The following is a 22,367-nucleotide window of genomic DNA, read 5'->3' on the forward strand; positions in this document are numbered from 1 at the left end:
CTTCTAAAGTTAATATTCGTGTGGGCTTATTTTTTCATAAAATTATAATACCACATTCCCAGTGGTTTGGTTTATACTGTTTTTCTGGTATTGGAATTAATGCGCTAATAGTGCTTCACCTTTAAGTCCCTTTGAAAGAAAAATACTTGGAGCGCCTGGCTGGCTCAGTTGGAGAAGCATGCAGCTCTTGATCTTGGGGTCATGAGTTTGAGCCCCATGTTGAGCATAGAGATTATGAAAAAAAACATATATATAAAATCTTAGGAGAGAAAGGATCAGTGTAGAACTTGCGAATGTGTGTGGTCAATAACATCAAGCCCATAAATATACAATTTCTGTCCAACTTCCAAATATTGTAAAGTGTCAACAACACGGACTTCGGAGCCACACAAAACTCGATTTCATTCTAATTCCTGCCCTTTAGTTGAGTGATCTCATTTATTTATTTATTTATTTTGCAGAATTATTAAGCCTGCAATGAAACATTTTCAGTCTTGGTTTTTAGGCCAGTAATCTTTGGGCTGGGGTAAACTCACTCTCTGAGGATTACTTGTGTCCTAACCCCCACTCTGCCTGCCGCTCTATCGTCTCCTACAGCTGCTTATTGGTTTCACTGTGGGGTGGCTGGCACCCGCCACCAAGACTTCCCAAGCCCGTCCCTCGGCCTCTGCTGAGCTCCAACGGCCACTCGGTCCTCTCTCACGATTCCTGCTGATTCTGGCTGTGCTTCTCTCCCTTCCAGCCACTTGAAGAGATGGGCTCTAAAACTCACGATCTGGCTGCTGGGGCAAGTTACTCAAATTCTCTGGGCCTCAGGTCCTTGAGCTATAAGACACACCTAATAATACCTGCTTAATAGTGTTTTTAAAGACTTTAGTTCACTTATGAAAAAGCATATCTTGGGGGTCAGGCTGGCTCAGTCAGTGAAGCGTGCGGCTCTTGATGTCAGGGTTGTGCGTTTGAGCCTCACGTTGGGTATAGAGATTTAAAATCTTTTTTTAAAAAAAGAGAAAGCATAGCTCTTGGTAAGGGACCACGAAAATCCTTCACTGAGGTATCTTTATTTGCTGCTTTTCTGACAGCGCACGGCCCCACATTTCTCCTGGTAGCCTGAGGAGAACTAGAGAACTTGAGGGCTGTGAAATCCCTCCCTTATCTTGAAGATAAGACAAGTGAAGCTTCTGGACATCTGGAGTTTTCCAAGGACCTAAAGAATCTAGGTTTCCTGCCTACTAGTGCAATGGGCATCCCAAGTTTTTCACCCCTTTTCCTTGCTATTTCCATAGAAAATATAGAAGAAGGCATTTAATTACACTGGCGGAAGTGAAGGTAAAAGGAACAAACAATTCGGTACTACTACATCTTCAAAGGAATTTGGTCAGTAAGACATCTTCAAACAGTCTTATTTTTTGACCCAATAGTCCTTATTTTAGGAACCTGGCTATGGAAATAAACAGAGATATAGACAATAATTTATGTAGAAAAATGTTAATTACAGGGGCGCCTGGGTGGCACAGCGGTTAAGCGTCTGCCTTCAGCTCAGGGCGTGATCCCGGCGTTATGGGATCGAGCCCCACATCAGGCTCTTCTGCCGGGAGCCTGCTTCTTCCTCTCCCACTCCCCCTGCTTGTGTTCCCTCTCTCGCTGGCTGTCTCTCTGTCGAATAAATAAATAAAATCTTTAAAAAAAATGTTAATTACAGCATTTTTTAAGTGATGAAAAATGATAACCACCTAGGCATTCAGTGATAGAGTAATAGCTAGATAAGGTGACTCTGACCCATGAATTATAATTCCAGCAATACAAATAATCTTTTTAAAGAATATTCAGTAACATGTGAAGTTTTTAAAAAGGTAGGATAATAACATGACATAAAACATTATTTAGTACAATTGTGATTTTGTAAAATGTTTAATTTTATATGCATAGGAAAGGCTAGAAGATATTTTCCTCTGTTGTTTATAGCATATGTTTATTCTGGATGTCAAATGAGACAGAAAATGTCTCTCCAAAGGTAACCACTATTAATTTTTTTGCTTAACTTCCAGATTTATTTCCAAGCAAATCAAATACCTGTATAATTTTATTTACAAAAATGGGAACGAACTAAACATATGTGGTAATTCTAGATTTTGCTTAAAATATAGTAAGCATTTTTCTATTAAAACAAATTTTAACTTTTTATTTTTTTAACGTAAGCTCTACACCCGACATGGGGCTTGAACTCAAGACCCCAAGATCAGAGGCGCCCGGGTGGCTCAGTAGGTTGAGCATCTGCCTTTAGCTCAGGTCCTGATCCTGGGGTCCTGGAATCAAGTCCCACATGGGGCTCCCTGCCCAGTGGGGAGCCTGCTTCTCCCTCTGCCCCTCCCCCAGCTTGTGCGCACGCGCTCTCTCTCTCTCTCTCATAAATACAAATCTTTTTAAAAATTAAAAAAAAAAAAAAAAAAGACCCTGAGATCAAGAGTCACATGCTTTACCAACTGAGCTAGCCAGGTGCCCCACAAATTTTAACTCTGAGTTGGCTTTGGGAGATAGAATTTCATATGATATTAATTCTCTTTTTACTTTCCTGTGAACAAGTTAGAAATTAGAAAAATAGGCTTTTAGGTGATAGCTCATTATTTAATAGAAATGTTAATCATCCAAGTAGGAACCACAACAATAATATATGATAGTAAATATTTGAGTAAATGGTCATCTGCATAATTCTTGCTCTCAAAAAAGGACAAGAATCCTAAATGAAACATGAAAAACTTATCCTAAGAGAGTACAGCTTCTTTTGCCATTTGAAAAATACTTCTTATTCACCATCACTTTGTTACCCCAGAACTTCTCACATAAGTTATTTACTCATTTTCAATAAGCAATAGGTGTGACACCACTGATGAGGGAGCAAAAGGCTGGCTGAAGACAAAGCCCAAGCTGATACCCCGCAACCCCCACTCCTGGGTTGGACATGTGTGACCTTCTTCCAGGAATCTCCCAACTATCTTAATGTTAGTAACTTGCTAGAGGGGAAAACAACCTTAACTTGACAATGGCAAGGCCTCTGGCATCTTGTAGGTATTTTCTAGGTTGGTCCTCTGTAGCATATGAAAGTTCCTTTGAAACCTCCCTTTTTCCTTACTTCCCCAACTCCCGAGTATATAATCAGCCACTCCTCAAGACCCTGGGGCAGCAGCTCTTTCTGCCCACTGACCCTCTCCCCGTGCTTTAGTAAAACCACCATTTTGCAGCAGGATGTCAAGAATTCTTTCTTGGTCGTTGGCTCCAGACTCTACCCCACCGAACCTCACCTAAATTCCATAACTACATCAACCAAGAGCACAGCAATAGAATTACAAACAGATAAATGGGACTTCATCAAAATCGAAAACATTCTGTGCTTCAAAGGACACATCAAGAAAATGAAAAGTAAAAAAAAGTTTCCTTGAGACATGGAACTTTGCCATCAGTTTTGATGTGGAAACACTGTGATGTATAAATGTTGTTGCGTAACAGCAGTTTTTAGGGTAAAATATGAAAGGTTTAAAAGGTTGGGAAAAAAGCAAACTCTGTCCCTTACTTACTGAGACATGTTAGCTTTTTTCTTTGTATTTTCATTGTATTAGATAAATAAATGTGAATGTAGAATTGTATAGAAAAAAGAAAATGGGGCAACCTCTTCGGGTCCCCTTCCTCCTTGGGAGCTTTGTACTATCACTTTGCTATCGCTCAATAAACCTTGCTTTGCTGCCCACCACTCCATCTGGTCTACCTCTTCATTCTTCAAAGTGGCATGACCAAGAACCATGGGCACTGACGGAGAAAAAAATCTTACAATGTTTTTGGGGGCTCGTCCAGGAAATCCACCATTATTAAGGACAACTAACCAGTAAAGGTCATCAAACTCCAAATGGTGGTGGTTCAGATGGAGCCTCACGCGGAAGTCAAACCAGACATCTACAGGGGACCCCCTGATATATCAGACGAGAGGAACCCTGACTACTGCCCCATCCAGCGCCCCTGATGAGCAGGAAGTAGCTACAATTGATCGTTGCCCTTCTTCCCTAACATTAGTTAGGGTTACCTCTTCAGAGGGGGGAATGATGAAGGATAACTGAAAGGCAGGCAGGCAGGGACAACCCCCCCCAGAGGAAACCGCCCTTGAAAGGATTTTGCACCTCCCTGGAAGGAGCCCTCCACCCTTTCCCACGGGATAGATAGGTGACAAAAGCCTGATTGATGACAGGCATAGGGAGGGTTAATCAGATATAAAACAGCCTGTCAACAAGCCCATAAAACCCCCTAGACTTAAAAACTCTGGTGGCAATCCTTTCAGGTCCCCTGTCTTTGGGAGCTTTGTACTATCACTTTGCTATCGCTCAATGTTTCTTGCTTTGCTGCCCACCAAAAAAAAAAAAAAAGACAATCCACAGAATTGGAAAAATACTTGCAAATCACATATCTGATAAGGTGCTTGTATCATTAAAAATACATATTGTATTATATATTATATACAATATGTTTTTAAAAATTGTGTTACTATTTTTTAAGTAGTTTCCACACCCAGCATGGAGCCCAATATGGGGCTTGAACTCATGACCCTGAGAGCAAGACCTGGACACTTAACCAACTGAGCCACCCAGGTGCCTCTTAACACATTTTTATATAAGAGAATATAAAGAACTCATGGGGCGCCTGGGTGGCACAGCGGTTAAGCGTCTGCCTTCGGCTCAGGGCGTGATCCCGGCGTTCTAGGATCGAGCCCCACATCAGGCTCCTCCACTATGAGCCTGCTTCTTCCTCTCCCATTCCCCCTGCTTGTGTTCCCTTTCTCGCTGGCTGTCTCTATCTCTGTCGAATAAATAAATAAAATCTTTTAAAAAAAAGAGAGAATATAAAGAACTCTTATACTAAATAATATAAAGACAAACTAATTTTAAAATGGGTAAAAAATCACTGCCGGTGAGAGTGTAAAATGGTGTAGCCTCTCTGGACAACGGTGTGGCGTTCCTCAGTTAAACATGCGGTTTCCTTCCGCGTGACCCAGCAGTGCCAAGGGTATACTCCTAGCTATATACCACAAGAAATGAAAACCTATCTCCACACAAAAGTCGAAACACAAATTTTCATAACAGCATTATTCAAATAATCAAAAAGTAGAAGCAATCCCGATGTCCATCAACTGAGGAGTGGATGAATAGAATGTGGTGTACTCCTACAAAGGGATATTATCCAACCATCAGAAAGCATGAAGTACACTGGACACAGCAAAGCCAAACCTTGGAAACACGGCACTATGAGAAAAAGAGCCAGGCACAAAGGGCCACATACCGCATGATTCCATTTATGTGACATGTCCAGAATAGACAAGTCTATAGACATAGAGAGTAGATTAGTGGTTGTCTAGGGCTTGGGGGTGGTTTTAGAGGGAAAATGAAGAGTGACTGCTAACTATATAGGGTCTCCTGGTGGGGAGATGAAAATGTTCTAAGGTTGAGAGTGGTCATGGTTGCACACTTCTGCGAATATACTAAAAACCGCTAAATTGTAAACTTTAAAGGGGTGAATGGTACAGTGCTGTAGGTTGATTTGTGTCCACCAAAAAGACATGTTGAAGTGCTAACCCCAGTACCTGAGAATATAACTTTACTTGGAGATAAGGTCTTTGCAGATGTCATCAAGTTAAGGCAAGGTCATACTGGATGAGGGCGAGCCTCAAATCCAATGGTGTCCTCGTTAGAAGAGAGAGATTTGAGGGACGCCTGGGTGGCTCAGTCAATTAAGCATCTGCCTTCAGCTCAGGTCATGATCCCCAGGGTCCTGGGATCGAGACCCGTGTCGGGCTCCCTGCTCAGCATAGAGCCTACTTTTCTCTCTCCATCTGCCGCTCCCCCTGCTGTGCTTTCTTTCTCTCTCTCTCTGTCAAATAAATAAAATCTTCAAAAAAAAAGAAGAGAGATTTGAAGACACAGAGGAGAAATGGAAAAGAAGACCATAGGAAGACAGAGCTAGAGATTGAAACCCTGGAATTACAAGGCAAAGAGCCCCAAAGATTGCCAATAGGCTCCAGAAACTAGGAATTGTTAGGAAAAGGCAAGGAAGGATTCTTCCCCTGAAACTTTGGAGGGATCATGGCCCTGCTGACACCTTGATTTTGGACTTGTAGTCTCTAGAACTGTGACAGAATAAATTTCTGCTGTTTTAAGCCACTTAGTTTGTAGTAATTTGTCATAGCAGCCCTTGGAAACGAACATATATGGTATGTGGGGTTTATCCTAATAAAGCTGTTTGGGGTTTTTTTTTAGGGTTTTTTTTTAAGGACTCTGGTTTTAGTTTTGTCGTCAGTGGAAACGTATATACTCCAATGGCGGAGAACAGTGAAGTGTAGAAGGCGAAGGAAAGCCCTAACCATGACGATTTCTCCTGGGGGGCCCAGAACTCATGTTTCATGCACACGAACTATCGTAGCTGCCGGGCAGCATAATCCATTGGTTCCTGAGTCTTTCATTCTTTCTTGTCTCAGAAATCCTTGTCTCACCCGGGTTTAATTCTGGAACTGGGCCACAGACAAAGCAATCTTGCTTTCTCCGTTGTCTTACAGTGCTTAGTTCCTCAGTTTATCACAGATTCTGTTTTCCTAGGAAGAGCCCGGACTAGAAAACAGTCTGAGATAATTTGCATTCTTCTCAACCCCAAAATTTGCCCCCAATAATGTTTACTATCCAAAATTTGATACTGTCTCATTTGTACCTTTGGGGTTTTCATTTGTGAAGGTGACCGAGGGACAGCCCAGAGAGGTCAGTGCCATTGAAAGAAGATCTGTGTTACTTACGTTTCCCACGAGGAGGGCGCCTGCCACACCACACAGGGCCACGTGGGCGGCATCAGGTTTTGGTGAGGAGGCAGAGGTGGGAGTGAGGGGAAGGCACAGGCCAGGGCCGTAGTTGGGGTTTAATGCAGGAAAGACAAGGCACGCAAAGTAACCAGGGTAGGGTTGGTCAGTCTGAATAATTCCAGCAGTCTTCGCGCTACACAGAGTGGTCTCTAGTTGTGGGGAATGATTTAAGGCAGGGGAAATACTGGCTCGGTGTGTGAGAGCATAAGACGATGTGCTGAGTTCAGACAGGTTGACTTGCAAAAGGGTAAACACCGGCTGGGACGCATGGATGCCACGGAGACATCCAGAACCTAGACACAGAACAGATACTCCCCTGCTTATTACCTTCAGAGCAAGTCTCCCATCGACCCAAGTACATTGTCTGAGTGGGTAACAGCTGAATAATCTTCCCTGTTGTTTGGAATTGTTTGGGAACCAAACTTTTGTTCCCACTTCTATTTTCTTCAATCGTTGGCTCCCTGAAGCCGTGGGTCCCTCCTCACTGCCAGTCTGTCCTGACAGGTCTGATGATGTCACTTGTCTCTCATCACTGAAAGATCACAACAAAATTTGAGTAGCTCCCTCCTAACCTCAAGATCAACTGTTCTTTGTAAATTATTTAAATTTTACCTTTGAATAGCTAATGCAGTACAGCCACTCTGCAGAAGGAAATGACTCCCTTCGCGCTCATCTCCTCCCTTCCTTCCTCCAAGGCAACCCGCACTGTTCCTTGTGTACCTTCCTGTAGATTTTGATGCAAATACAGTCAATACACATTCTCCCACCACCAACAGTCTTTTTTAGCCAAATGTTTGCATACAAATACCGCTGCAGCTCAGTTTTTTCTCCCCTGACCGAGTATCTTCGCAGTCCTCCGGTATCACTGTCCACGCGCCTCCTCGTTCTTTCAAACAGTTCGCACAGTTTCATGTCTCACGGCAGCAGTTTATTTAGCCCGTCCTCTAGGCAAGAATACTAAGGGTATCTCCGACCTTTTGCCTTGACCAATAATGCTGCAAGGAATAGCCTTATTTTTATACCATTTTGCACATTTGTGAGAGTCTCTGGCAGAGAAATCCTTAAAGGCAGGATTCCTGAATCAGTTGTACTTGGTTAAGTGTTTCCAAATCACTCCGCCCCCAGTAAAAGCGGTTCCATTGAGATTCCCCTCAGCAACATACAATGAGGCCTGTTGACCTCACCGTCATGACCACGTGTGGCATCTGCCATGAGCCCTGCTCACATTCCAAACACCTGTCAGTGTGTTCCCGTGATTTACAGCTGTCAGCATCTGTATCCTTGTGCCTGACGACTTACCCTTCCCATCCCCAATTGCACAAGGTGCTCTGTAGGATTGTGGGGGAGATCAGATGCACAGGAAATTACGCCCCCCCCCACACCCACACGCAGCAGCCCTCACCCATGATTTCTCAGGTCCTTCATCCCTCAGGTGGGATCATTCTGAAGCTTGTATGTTGCGTTAGCTGCCAGGAATTTCCTACAAAGAGACTGGCTTAATAATGTAACTTTTATTAGCTGCTTTACTTTCTCTGTGTCACTTCCCTATTTCCCTTTCCAGTGTCCCTTTCTAGCCATCCAATTTGAAATGCCTTCCCTGGTTTCTTTTTGTTTGAAATTAAAATCAGGCAAAAGTGGGATGGGCAAGCTCTACCCCCCCAAAAGTAGTTGAGATTCCTCTTATTATTTGATCTGAATGTTCCTCTATCTATTTCTCACTCATCACAATATTGATATTTTTCAGTCTATTGGAAACTAATCTCTTTAAAACTATGCTGCTTTAATTAAAGCGTTAAAGCCGATGTCTGTGCTAGGATAAATTCCGTGAATTACCTATTTTAAAAGTAAGAATATTTTGTTGGGATGAGCACTGGGGGTTATATGTAAGTGATGAATCACTAAATTCTACTCCTGAAACCAATACTACACTATATGTTAACTAACTTGAATTTAAATAAAAATAAATTTAAAAATAAGAATATTTACCAGGGCACCTTGGTGGCTCAGTTGGTTGAGTCTTGATTTCGGCTCAGGTTTGATCTCAGGGTCATGGGATTGAGCCCCACCACAGGCTCCATGCTCAGCGGGGAGTCTGCTTCTCTTCATCTCTCTCTCCCTCTCCCTTTACCCTCCCCCTACTCATGCTCTCTATTAAATAAATAAATCTTAAAAAAAAAAGAATATTTACCTTAATCTTAGGAGGAATCCTGAGAGAATGCACACTGTATTCCTGTAGGCTGACAACGAAATGATTCTTGGGGGATGCCTGGGTGGCTCAGTCGATTAAGCAGTTGACACTTGGTTTTGGCTCAGGTCATGGTCTAGGGCTGTGGGATCAAACCCTGTATAGGGCTCCGCGCTGGGCAGGCAGTCTGCTGGAGATTCTCTCTCCCTCTGTCCCTCCTCCCTCTGATGTATGCTCATGCACTCTCTTTCTTGCTGTCTCTATAAAATAAATAAATAAATCTTTAAAAAAAAGAAAGAAAGAAATGATTCTTGGGACATAGAGAAGAAAGGAAAATAAATACATTGATTTTAATAAGAATTTTTTTTTAAGATGTAGACTTTTAAAACCTTCTTAATAGTTTTTTTTTTTTCAAAATGCCTAACAACTAACAAGTTAAACCACACAGGAGGAGAAATAATAATTGATCCATTGATCAATGATCCATCCATATCCATTGATGCAGTTTCTTTTTTCTAAGAAAGAGATTTACATTCAGACACAGGTAGATAAAACCATTAGCAAAGTGTAAGTCAGCTTCTTACCACTTCAGTTTTATTACTTCTAAAATGGGATAATAATTCCCAGTGTTGTTTTGATGGTTAAATGAGCTGATAGATGTACTTAACACATTGTTTGGCATATGATTAAGACTCAATAATTGGTAGTTACTCCTATGAAGACAGTTTCCACTCTTATGACATTATCTACTCTAGAGTCCCAGTAAAGAGTTGGAAGAACATATCCCATGAGAGTTCTTGACCATGAGGACAGCCTAGGGAAAGGAAGTAGGGCACTACATAAGGCATTCACAAGATAAACCCCATCAATTGTTTAAAATAATCTCTCCCAAGTAGAAAGGAGAATAGTATTCCCACAAACTCCTCCTGAGAAATGTGCTAGAAAATTAGCCTTGGACAATCAAAATGACTAAGAGACGTTAACATAAACTGCAGCATTGGTCATGACTAGCTCAATACCACACGAAGAGAGATCGTCAGACAGGACCGTCTTCCTAGCGGAGGACCATGGCATCGCCTGTGAAGCAGCAGCGGCAAGAAAATTGAACCTAAGTCTATTCGTGATGGAGACCCAAGAGAAGTGGAGACTAATTCGAGAAGAAAGTTGGAAGCACCCAAATGCCTGGTTGCATAAGGAGGAGGAGGGAAAGGCAGGAGTCATCGATGATAGGGAGACTCTTAGCGTAGGTTGCCTTCTAGTATTTAATCCGACACTGCTTATCTTTAGACTGGAGACCCCTTATGATGTCTCCTATGATCTCTGAATCACATAGTTTGGTTTGGCCTTAATTATGGCTCTTGGATGCAGAAGTTTGAATTAATTATACTGCTCAGTTCCTAGCACTTTATCATCATTGGTCTGTGCAAGTTCCTTCTCTTATTTTATTTATTCTCTCTTCACCTCTTTTCCCACTTGCATCTCCTTCTCCTCCTAGAGGAAAGTGTGCTATTTAATGTGATTCTCTAAGGGGTGCCTGGCTGGCTGAGGGGGTAGAGCATGACTCTTGATCTTGGGGTTGTGAGTTCAAGCCCCATGTTGTGTTAGAGATTACCTAAACTAAATTGTAAACAAAATAATAAAATAATTTATCTGGTAACTTCTTCCCTCCTTCCAGCTATACTATCTATCTAGTCTTATATTTATTTATTTATTTCTCCCTCTCTCTTCCACTATTCAGATATTGTATCTTCTAAGCTGATTTTCTAATTTTCTTTTATTTGCTTTCCTATTTTTCATCTTTTTGTCTTTCTCTTCTACTTTTTGAGAGATTTCCTCACCTTTAATTCACAATCCTACTTTTTAAAAGGTTTTTTTTCAGTTACTTCTATATTTTTTTTAAAGATTTTATTTATTTATTTGACAGAGAGAGACAGCCAGCGCAAGAGGGAACACAAGCAGGGGGAGTGGGAGAGGAAGAAGCAGGCTCTTAGTGGAGGAGCCTGATGTGGGGCTCGAACCCAGAACACTGGGATCACGCCCTGAGCCGAAGGCAGATGCTCAACCGCTGCACTACCCAGGTGCCCCAATTACTTCTATATTTTTTAAAGTGAAATTATGAAAAACAAACAAATACCAGCCCCTAATATAGTGTCTGACATATGGGAATAGCTGCTGAATATATAGTTTTTAGAAAATGAGTGGATTTTGGGGCCCCTGGGTGGCTCAGTCGTTGAGCATCTGCCTTCGGCTCAGGTCATGATCCCAGGGTCCTGGGGTCGAGCCCCACATTGGGCTCCCAGCTCAGGGGGGAGTTTGTTTCTCCCTTTGCTCCTCCCCCCTGCTCCTTGCTCACTTGCTCACTCTCTCTCTCTCAAGTAAATAAATGAAATCTTTAGAAAAAAATAAAAAATAAATAAAACATAAGTGGATTTCAACCCGCAATCTTCCACTCTGCATGCCTTGTAGCCAGGAAATCAAGGACTTTCTTTCTGCTCATAGCCAGGTGAAAAGAGGCCAAATTTGTCAAGATAAATAATAATAATAATAATAAGGATAATATGAAGCTTAAAGTTTGATACAGCAGACACTTTTATACCTTGTTCATCACAAAGAGGAGGCAGAGAAACTGAAGCAGTCCCTTCCCCCAGGTTTGGAAATGAGGGAGCTGAAAAGAACTAGGTACATTGACTGGAACTATATTAAATTTTTTTTATTTCTTTAAAAAAAATAGGCTTCATGAATTTCCCATTGCCCTCTTTTTCTTAGAAATAATTACTACTGGTTTAGTTTTAAATGTACTTTTGAGTAAATCACATGCTTTTCCATGTTCTTTGCAAAGACCAATTTTTCTAAGAAATCAATGAGTTAAAAAGTAGCAATTATCCAAATAAGCTTATTTACATGTTAAGACTGAACAACAAACTGGTATCTGCTCTGCGATAATATGGTAAGACAGCAAGTGAAAAAAACATATAACAATAACTATGTGCTCATTTCATAGAATTTAATACTCGTGGCAACACTGTGAGTTACTTATCGCTGTTTATAGAGAAGGAAGTTAAGACACAGGGAGGTTGAATAATATCCCCAAAGTCATAAAACTAGTATGTGACCTTTAGTGATTTTCTTTTTAATTTCTGTCCATTGATTTTTTTTATTTCTATCATGTTTTTTATTTTCAAGAGATCACTTTATTCATTTAAATATGGCTTTTAAGAAACATTTCGTTCTTTCTTCATGAATGCAAAAGCTTCTTTCATCACTCTGAGACCATAACTTACAGGTCTTAATTTTTTTGATTAGTCTACGGTCTCAGTTTCCTCCAAATTCTTTTCTGTGTTTTTATCTCTACATTTTCATGTTGGAGACTTTCCTCAAATGTCTTGTAATTTTTATGCGTTCGTGTATAGTTCAGAGTGAGACACTAAAACCTAACGAGAAAATCTGTGTGGGGAAGTGGTAGACTTCCTGACCGTGGCAAGTGTCAACCTGGCTGAGAGCATTCTGGGAGTCAGGTTAGGGGAAGATGCTTGGGAATGTTACTTTGCAAGATATTGACTTCCACTTAGTCCTCCTGCTTTCTGCAGGGCTCCCTGTCTTTCCCCTCTGCCTGAACTTGGAGTCCGTCCATTCAATACCATTCCCTTTTCTTTGGGGGGTGGGTTGCTTGGTTGCCTGTGGTGTGAAAAGGGATTTGGGACCTAACTGCTCCACTTATAGAATTTCAGCCCATCTTTCCGTTTTCAGCCCTGCCTCTCACCCTGCCCTCCGAGATGACCAACCGCACAATTCCTGAGATCTTCCAGGCTCTTCCAGCAGGGCTCTGCCTCCTGTTTCCCCCTCTGCAGGCTGTGTGGTGTCAGCTTTCTCTGGGCTGCTCCATCCGTTAGCAATTGCCCAGCTGCGTTTTGGCTTCCCAAGTTTGACTGACATCTCTCAACTGTTCTCCTGCTGTCTCCCCTCAAGCTCTCTTCCTCCTCGGAGGTCTTTTTTAATTCCTTAAATATCATCCGGGTGGGGATTCAGGAAGGAGCGGAGGTGACTGTGAGTATCCAATCTTCCAGGTTCAGCAAGAAACCTGTGCTTTTAACCTGTTACGCTGTATCTGTGTGTTGCTTGCACGTCTGTCCTCCACATAGATTACGATTTTCTTGGAGGCAGAGACCTGAAAATAAAGACGTTCCCACCCTCTTAGGAAAAGATGAAATGTTCTGTAGTTAGAGCAACAAGGAGCCACCAGAACCAGTTCTGAACTGGTTTAATGGATCAATGGCAACTTCCCTAAGTGAACAAACAGACTTCTGAACGTCAGCCAGAAATGGCCCCATGCTTTTGGAAACCCAGCCAAGTCACACCGTTCTCAGCTAAGCAAGCAGATTTCCTCAGCTGGCATCAACCCACTCCTGCCTCTGAAAGTCCACCAATCCCTCGACTCCACACTTCCCAGACGCTCTCTAGATCAGCTCCTTGCTTTGCGGAGAAACCCGTGCTTCCTTGAGGATTCAATCTAGCTTTTTATTTAAGGATTGAGTGGTGGTCTTTCCCTTCGACAGACCTTAGCAACTACCATCTGTCGGGCACGTGGGAAGTATTCGGCGGGTAGGTAAGGAAAGGTGCCAAGGGCAACTGTGTCTGAAATAAAAGGGCCTGAGCTGTTTACCCTAGTGAGCCAGTGGCAAGGCTGAAGCAGAAATAGCTACATATAGGCAGCCTTGGAGGTATTGTGGGTTCGGTTCCAGAATCCTGCAGTCAAGCAAATATCACAATAAAGTGAGTCAAAGGAATGTTTTGGTTTCCAAGTACACACGAAAGCTATGCTTACAGGCAACGCTGTTGGGACCCCTCTCACTTTTGAGAGCTTTTTCTGTATCTTCACTTAATAAACTTCATTTTTTTTAAAAAAAGATTTTATTTATTTATTTGACAGAGATAGAGACAGCCAGCGAGAGAGGGAACACAAGCAGGGGGAGTGGGAGAGGAAGAAGCAGGCTCATAGTGGAGAAGCCTGATGTGGGGCTCGATCCCAGAACGCCGGGATCACGCCCTGAGCAGAAGGCAGACGCTTAACCGCTGTGCCACCCAGGCGCCCCTCACTTAATAAACTTCTATCACTTTACTCACTCTCCGTTGTCCACGAGATTTATTCTTCGACTCCATGAGACAAGAACCTCGCTCTTGCACTTTATTTTGGTGCCAAAACCCGGGATCACATCCACTGCAGGGTGAGTAAAAGCAGACTCTTTTCTTTTCTTTCCTGGGAGACGTCTCTCCCTTAGATGACCTCTTCTCATAAACAGCAAAACCGGGCCCCTATCGGCCAGTTAAAGGCAAATAGCACAGCCCCCAGTCTGAAGTCTCAGGTGACAGGCTTCAGGACAAATGTTTGGTCAATCCCTCTTCCTCAAAAGAAGGGTATGCTGGCCTAACCCTCCCCAGTTCAGCTTCTGTTCATTGGCTTTTTTAAACGGCTTTCTCCCACCTTAAGGACTTTGCTACAGGAGGGCCCCTACCGTCTCTGATGGTCAGTGTGCCCTTTTGATCAGGGATTCATTTCAGGAGGAGTGTCGTCTGTGTAGGTACAAGGCTTTTACATTTAAAGATGTCTGTCCTGAGAACTTAGGTCAGGAGGAGAATCTTTTCCTCATTTTTGCTGCCTGCGAAGACATACGTTTTTCTGTTAGGTCCAACGTAGGTTTAATCACGGCCAGGGATCAAAACCCGTTACCAGCAAGTGGGATTAGAGCTCTCTCTTCATATGTGACGTTGGAGGGAGCCGAATATTTCCTGGCATTTATTCCCCTTGGAATACTTTGGGCATTAAGGAGGGAATTACAAACCGCCAGCCAATTCCTTGATTGGTTGCATTAGCGGCTGGGACTTTAATGGGTCATATAGTTGAGGCTTTCTTGTCTCAACAGAAATACGAAATTATGATGATGCTAAATCTCGGGGTCTGTACCCCTCAACAGGCCATGCTTGCAAATGGGACCTCAGGTATACGGACGGAAAAAGCACATAGGGGTAAGGCAAGGGAACATAGTCGAATCAAAGTTCAAGCTGTTAACCTCACTAAGCCTTTATGATTGGGCCAGATTTGGCGGGGGGGGATCCAGAGGAGAAAAGGAGGGTCAGGTGACGGATGGGTAAGAGTGGCTACTCCCACCCGCCTGAGCCCCCCTCAACCCAAGATGTTAGGCCACTCTTTGACCTTGGATAGGAAACCATGGGACACCTTGGTTCACTGGGGAGAGCTGGTGTGTAGGGATGCCCTCATAGCCACCTCTCTATAGCAGGTACGGGGTGACTCCTACCGGGATCGTGAGATGGGAACAAACCATGCTCCGCGGGGGCTCCTCTCTATTGGGTACTGCAAAATTGGGTAATTTCCCCTTGTAAAACTTTTGTAGTGCTTTCCATGGGTTAAACGGCAGGTTCTAAAGGCAAGGTAAAATAAGGCGTGACCTTCATGGCAAGGCATGGTCTTTTCTTCAGTTCCCAAGGACTCTCCCTTGGGGTGCCTTTTCACCCACTGGTAACAATTTGGATTGCAAGTTTAGGAAAGGCCTGCGCTCCTGTAACACTCACTGCACGGCCGCAGTGGGAGCTCTCAGGTCTCCTCTGCAGGAAACAGGGCGAATAGATGGAGGTACCCTAGGTCCATCCAGGCTTTCAGGGCTCTCAATCAGGACCCAGACCTCAGGGCCTCTTGCAGAACATGTTTCGTGGTAACCAGACCAGTAAACTCCCTCCTGACAGACTGGATAATTGTCTAAATAGGCCTCCTCCAAATAAACCCAGGTTGCTGGAAGAAACACAAGCCATCCCTAGCAAAGGGGATGCTGACTCTCTCTCACTGTTCCTCCTAAGAGATGGGGGGACTTCTCCCTCACTCATTCCCCAGCTTAATGGCTATAAGTGAGCCAACTGTGGTTAGTCTACCTCAGGACGGGGACCTTAAGGAATATTCCCGAGCAGCTGCTGAAACTCCCTCTGTTTCGGGGAAATTCCCCATCTTCTCCGAGCTGACATGGATTGCCTAACCCCACTTGTTAGCAGATAAACATGGCGTTTACTCATTGTCCAAGTGGACGAGCTTTAAAACTGGGAACGCTTTCTCTCTGTCTTCCGGCAGCACTTTGCCTCTTCCGTCCGCCTCACCCGCTCCTGTGTCGGTACCTTGGGCTCGGCCTACCTACGCTGCTCACTTCACATTTCCCCACGAGGGTCTCAGGTAAAAATTGACAATGGGGAGCAAACTGATTGACTTTTAAAAATGGACCAGGTGGAACATAACTGGTATTTAAACTAAGTTAAGTTTGTTGGCTTAATTAAGATAGACATGTCTTTAAAGTTACCAGCCTTAAATGTGAAACTTTTATTCTGCCAAGGTTTGCTGAAGGTCAAATAAGCTCGTCTTCTCTCTGTTGCGATTTGTTAGCAAAAAGATGGCTAAAATGATGGTTAATTGTATGTCTCATCAAAATTTTAACAGGAAATTGTTAGAAGAGCTTTCAAAGTCTTTGGGATTAAATTCATTGGACATCTAGGTCTTTTCCAAATAGGATAAGGTGCTAAATCATTGATTACTGGACGTAGGTTTATGCTTTTGACTACTTATATTGCAAAGAAACTAAGGATATTTAAATCTGCTGTAAACATGTTTTGTGTTTAACTGGTTCATAAATTTGTCATCTAAAGAATTCCGGTGTGACAGTTCACAATTGGTTAGTATTTAGTCTTCACTGGGACTAAGATTTCTAAGAGTGCAAAATTTGGCAACTCTGTGTGTAGAAAAGTAGGAGATATATAAGCAAGATATAAGGAATGGGAATACGTTTCTGTTGAAGGCAAAAGAAGGTAATTTTGCCCTAAATAAGATGCTTATTTGGAGAGAAATGGCTTGGGACAAAATCTGAATGCAAAAGAAAGTTCTAAATTTGTGAAGGGAAATCTTTGGAAGGGAATTTTAGGTGTGGTCAGAACGGACTAAGATTAAAATAAAGAGATTTTAAAGTACATTGGTGTAAGGTTGAAAGTCTGCTATCTCTCTGTTAAAAAGACAAAGTTTTCTTGAATTGTTGATGTTCTTGATAAAATGTAAACAGCTATTTTCTCTTTTGTCTGCACAGAAAAACAGTTTCTATGTTTTTCCTTTGTCAGGTCTTTGATCCCTAACCCTATTTAGGCATGGGCTTCAAAACTTTCTAAGGTTTTAACAAACTTCCTCAAGATTTAAATCATGAACAAAGTCTCGTTGACTAATTAGGCTTGTCTAATTGGTATGTTACATTCCGGTGTAAGGTCATCGGCACTCGATATTCTGGTATGTGTCATAGAAATAACTGAATTTCCTTGTCAATTGCATCATAATGACCTCTCCTATCAGATCATTAACAATGTCCATTTCTGAGTTTTTGTCATTTATAATTGTCCTTATTCTCCTGCAAAATGAGTTTCATCTTCAAGGAGGTTCATAAAAAGGACTTTAGGACAAATAGAGGTTTTGAGATCTTTAAGATCAAAACTGAAATAGGTAAGAATTTCCAGAACTAACTAAAAGGCTACATTCAAATTAAACAAGAATTAGTAACACGGGACCAAATAAACTAAAAAGATGATTATAGTTTTGTGACTCTTTGTTTAAAACATTGCTGATTCTCTAGTGTTTGCTCTCCTAGATTAAGGAAAACTTTCTTTTAAGATATGACTTACAGAAACGTGATAAAGTATTCATTTGTAAACATATTGAAGTATTTAACTTTGCTCTCTACCTGAGCCCTCTGAAATTCAAAAGGTCTCACAAAGTATTCTTTCTTCCATGGCAACCATAGTCATTTGCGTAAGTTCGATAACAATCTGTTCTCCATTGTAACAGGACACCACTGGAACATTGTTATTTTACCGAGGCTTTGACTGGAATGTCATATCTGAGAGACACATGCATAGACTCAGTCAACTGAGATTGACTTTATGAAATGTGGAGCCATTAAGGCCCTTGGAAATGTTGGCCTGATAGCCTTGCGTACAGAGTTCCCAGCAGCCTCACTAGGTGAGTAAAGAATGTCACCTCCTGGCAGGTGCAGGAGCCTCAGGATATATTGGGGACCTTGTGAAGAGAAATCGCCCACATTACAGGTATTGCAGGCATGTCCGATGGCAAGTACCTGGCTTGGCTTCTGGCCTGGAGAGGCTACTAAAAGTTCAACCTAGAGAGAGTCCTTATAAAAAGCTCCAGCAAAGCAGATTCTCAAAGATAAATCATTCTTGCTGAGCTTATGTAAATGATTACGCCATTTGTTAAAACTGGACTTGTTTTTCAAACAAATTAGTCTTATTTGGCTATCTCTGGAAATGAGGGTTATTCTAGAGAGGCAAATTACGTTTTGATAACACACCTTTGTGGATGCTAAATTTTAGTTCTGATTGTCTTTGAATGTTGTTTGCCTAAGCTTGACAACTTGAGGTAAACTTCAGAGAATCTGTCACAATAGCTCATGTGTAGACAATCTCCTTGTCATTCTGTGGGGACAACAGGACCCCAAGGGCATATGATAACTTGAACAACTGGAAAATGGGATAGAGTCCCTGACAATTGTATAACTCAGCTATCACCTTGACCAATTCTATGTGGCTGGGATGATAAAATCGTACCCCATGGAGGTAATGGTTGGCTCCACTTTCTTTATGATTAGATTAGATGATGCACTTGGAGATGAGCTTATCTCCTGAGACAAGTCTTCTCCCATTTGCCAGTGATTCCTTGCAATTAGGATATTGCTCAGCTAAACCTCAAGCAAAAAGGACTTCTGATAGTTTCATCCCTCATAGTCTTTTATCCTAGGAGCCACCTCTACTGACATACAATTGCAAACAAAGGCTTTAGCCAAGCATACACTAGCCCTCCTGGTAAAAAGAGCCTCAAAGCTCACTATGGCACTTCCAGGCCTTACATTAGGACTGCGATATAAAATAAGCAAAGCAGTCTGCTTGCTCAGCAGGATTCTAAATGATACTTCCCAGGCACATAATGCACTCAGCCAAGAATTAAATAAATTCAGAGAAGGACTTCTCGAGAACCACAATTGCCTGTTAACTATGGCTACAACATTTGGCGTGTGAAATTTCCTTGTGTGTTGTTTTAACATTACAGTTAACTTCTGCAATGTGTCCTAATTAATAGGGGACATTTGTGATCAATTAAATAAGATCAAGATATCCACTTATCTATTGGTACTTGGGGATCTTATCTAAGGGATGTGATCATAATTTGGGGCCTAACTGTTCATCCTTTTCCATGTGCTGATGCACGTACCGTGTGCTGCCCATCATGAACCTGGAGCCATACCACAAGCACCAGGACCGACCCTGGACAGATTCTAGCTGCCACATGGCCCGCTGCCCCATTTCAGCAGGAAGCACCGGAGCAGTCATCGTTTGTTCCCTAACACGCAGTTAGGGTTACTATTCCAGGGGCAGGAATGAGTAAGGGACAGGAAGAGATAGGCAGGGAAAGATAGATAGCGGGCTGTGTGATCAGGCTCACAGAAATCCCAAAAATATGGAGGTGTGGGGAAACCAGAGGTAAGGGGACAAATGGGACTATCCTGCCCTAGGCATGTGGGGTGGGGGTCTTTATGATAATCACCTGTGACCAACAAAGAATAACCAGCCCCTAAAAAGGAAGTAAGCCGCTGAAAGTGTTATCAATAGAGATGTTAAAAGGATTTAAGTTTGCTGCTTAGCTTTCTATAAAGGACCAACCCTAAAGAGCCTCAGGACCCCTCACTCTTGAGAGCTGTTTTCCGTAGTTTCACTTAATAAACTTCTATAGCTTTACTCACAAAAATAAAGAAATAAATTACATAAATAAAAATAAAAGCTATGTTTACACTAAGCCGTAGTCTACTAAGTGTATAATAGCATTATGTCTAAAAATCAATGTACATACCTTAATTTTAAAATACTTCATTAAGTATTGAAAGTATTAAAAAAGGCTAACCATCGTCGGAGCGTTCAGGGAGGTGTAATCACTGATCACAGATCACCATAATAAATATACTAACAATGAAAAAGTTTGAAATCTTGTGAGAATTACCACAGTGTGACACACAGAGACATGAAGTAAGTACGTGCTGCTGGAAAAAATAGCGCCGATAGGCTCGTTCAATGCAGGGCTGCCACAGACCTTCGATTTGTGTAAAAAAAAAAAAAAATGCAATATGTGTCAAGTCCAATAGAAGAGCAATAAAAAGAGGTATGCCTGTTTATATAGACATATTTCTAAATGTATGTTTACATAGAATTCATTCAGCATTCAGCCATCAATCCAAAATTATAGGTACCAGAGACAAGCGCGCTTCCCTGACGCCTTTGATTCAACATAGTTAACGGTATGTAACCTGAACAATGAGTCATAGTAGTTATTCTCCTCAAAACCAAACTTAAACACAATGCGCTTCCTGATACAGAAATGGACCTGCTCTTGCCCCGTCTTTCATCTGAAATCTTTCATAAGGCCCCCGATTCATGAGAAATCTCACAGGACCCCTTCAGAGGGGCGCTCTGCAACCCTACTGCTATTTATTCTCCCACTAGCATGAAGCCCTCCAACCACACACAAGGATTCCCTGGACTGGCCAACCTCTCCCTCACTGGGGCCTTTGCACACATCAGACCCCTGGCCTGAAGGCTTCCGCTTCCTCCCTGTTTGTCGACCTCACTCAAGGGCAAGCTTAAGTCTCCCTGACGCATCACTTACTCTCCAAGAAGGGTTCCAAAGAACCCTGACTTCACACTGCTCTTCTCTCAACCCACTGCACGAAACAGAATTTTTCCCTGTTGCCACCAAACTGAGCTCCTTGAAGGTAAAGACTGTCTGGGTCACCCTTTTATTCCCCGTGTTGGCTTAGTGCCCGAGTCAACTTAGACGCTCTGTATATACTTGCCTAATTAATTGAATCCGGTAAAGCTCTGAATTTTACTGACGAGACATTTGAGGTCCAGGGCTTGAGTGGTCCAAGTCACTGAGCACGTTGATGGCGGTAGACTAAAGCCCCACACTCTGGCTCCATCAGCCAGCGATCCTTCTGCAACGCGAGCCGAGCCACTTCGCTTCAGCTCCATGTATGTGCCGAACAAAAGCCTAGAAACTACTGATTAGAAAGCGATGGATTTGGCTCGGATTTGTATATATACCTACTAGACAAAGCCTGTTCATTGTGTTAGTTGAATTCTCAAAAAATTGATTTTTGGCAAATACGATCTGTCAGTCTGCAAAAGAGAGTGTGCTTAAAATCTCATTCTAATTATAAATTTGTCCATTTCTCCTTGTAGTTCCACCCACTTTTGATTTGTATCACAGACCTGTGGCTGGTTCCACATAACTATTATGCCTCATAACTATTATATCTTCTTGGATCGATGTTCCTTTTATCACTATAGAAATGTTTTTCTTGATCTCTTTTAATATTGTTCACCTGTGATACAATTTTATTATTTGCCTAATAAATATTTTTAGATCTTTTTCTAATCTTCGTGCATCGTTTGAAAATAACAGTAATCTTTTTCTTCTTAGGCCTATTTTTAATTCTTTGTAATGGATAATGAGAGAAAGTTTCAGGGCACCAAAATTTCAGAACACCAAGACACAGAAGCCAGTTAAAGGGTATTTTCTATCTTAAACAATGCTGGAAATTCCTCAAAAAATTCTATATATAGGGGTGCCTGGGTGGCTCAGTCGGCTGGGCATCTGACTCTTGGTTTCAGCTCCAGTCTGATCTCAGGGTCTTGGGACTGAGTCCCAGATTGTGCTCCCAGCTCAGCAGGCAATCTGCTGGGGTTCCTCCTCTCTCCCTTCCTACCATCCCCCACCCCTGTGCTCGCTCACTCTCTAGCTCTCTCTCTCAAATAAATAAATCCTTTTTTTTAAAGTTATATATAGAATTACCGTATAACCCAGCAATTCCACTCTGAGCTATATACCCAGAGAAATGAAAACATATGTCCACACAGACACTTGTACACAAATGTTCATGGCAGCATTGTTCATAATAGCCAAAAAGTAAAAACAACCCAAACGCCCATCAATAAATACATGCAGAAATTGTCATAGATTCATACGATCAAATATGATTTAGTCATAAAAAGTAAGGAAGTACTGATACATGCACCTGGAAAACATTATGCTAAGAAAGAAGCCAGACACAAGAGGTCACATAATTGAATGATTCCTTTATGTGATCTACCCAGAATAGGCAAATCCGTAGAAGACAGAAAGCATACTAATGGTTACCAGGAGGT

At 42.2% G+C, this 22,367-nt stretch overlaps 1 long non-coding RNA gene across 1 annotated transcript; it reads right to left on the reverse strand.

The window, feature by feature from the left end:
• Window positions 1-7,018: 7,018 nt before the first annotated feature.
• On the reverse strand, window positions 7,019-9,315 carry LOC148107799 (uncharacterized). Its single transcript, XR_015721572.1, has 3 exons — window positions 9,072-9,315; window positions 7,496-7,607; window positions 7,019-7,415 (listed from the first exon to the last, which is right to left on the reverse strand). It is a non-coding gene; the product is annotated as an uncharacterized LOC148107799 (long non-coding RNA).
• Window positions 9,316-22,367: the final 13,052 nt, after the last annotated feature.

This window comes from Ursus americanus, chromosome 25 (assembly GCF_024610735.1).
Source record: "Ursus americanus isolate L20-20 chromosome 25, mUrsAme1.1.p, whole genome shotgun sequence".
Taxonomy (NCBI): Eukaryota; Metazoa; Chordata; class Mammalia; order Carnivora; family Ursidae; genus Ursus; species Ursus americanus.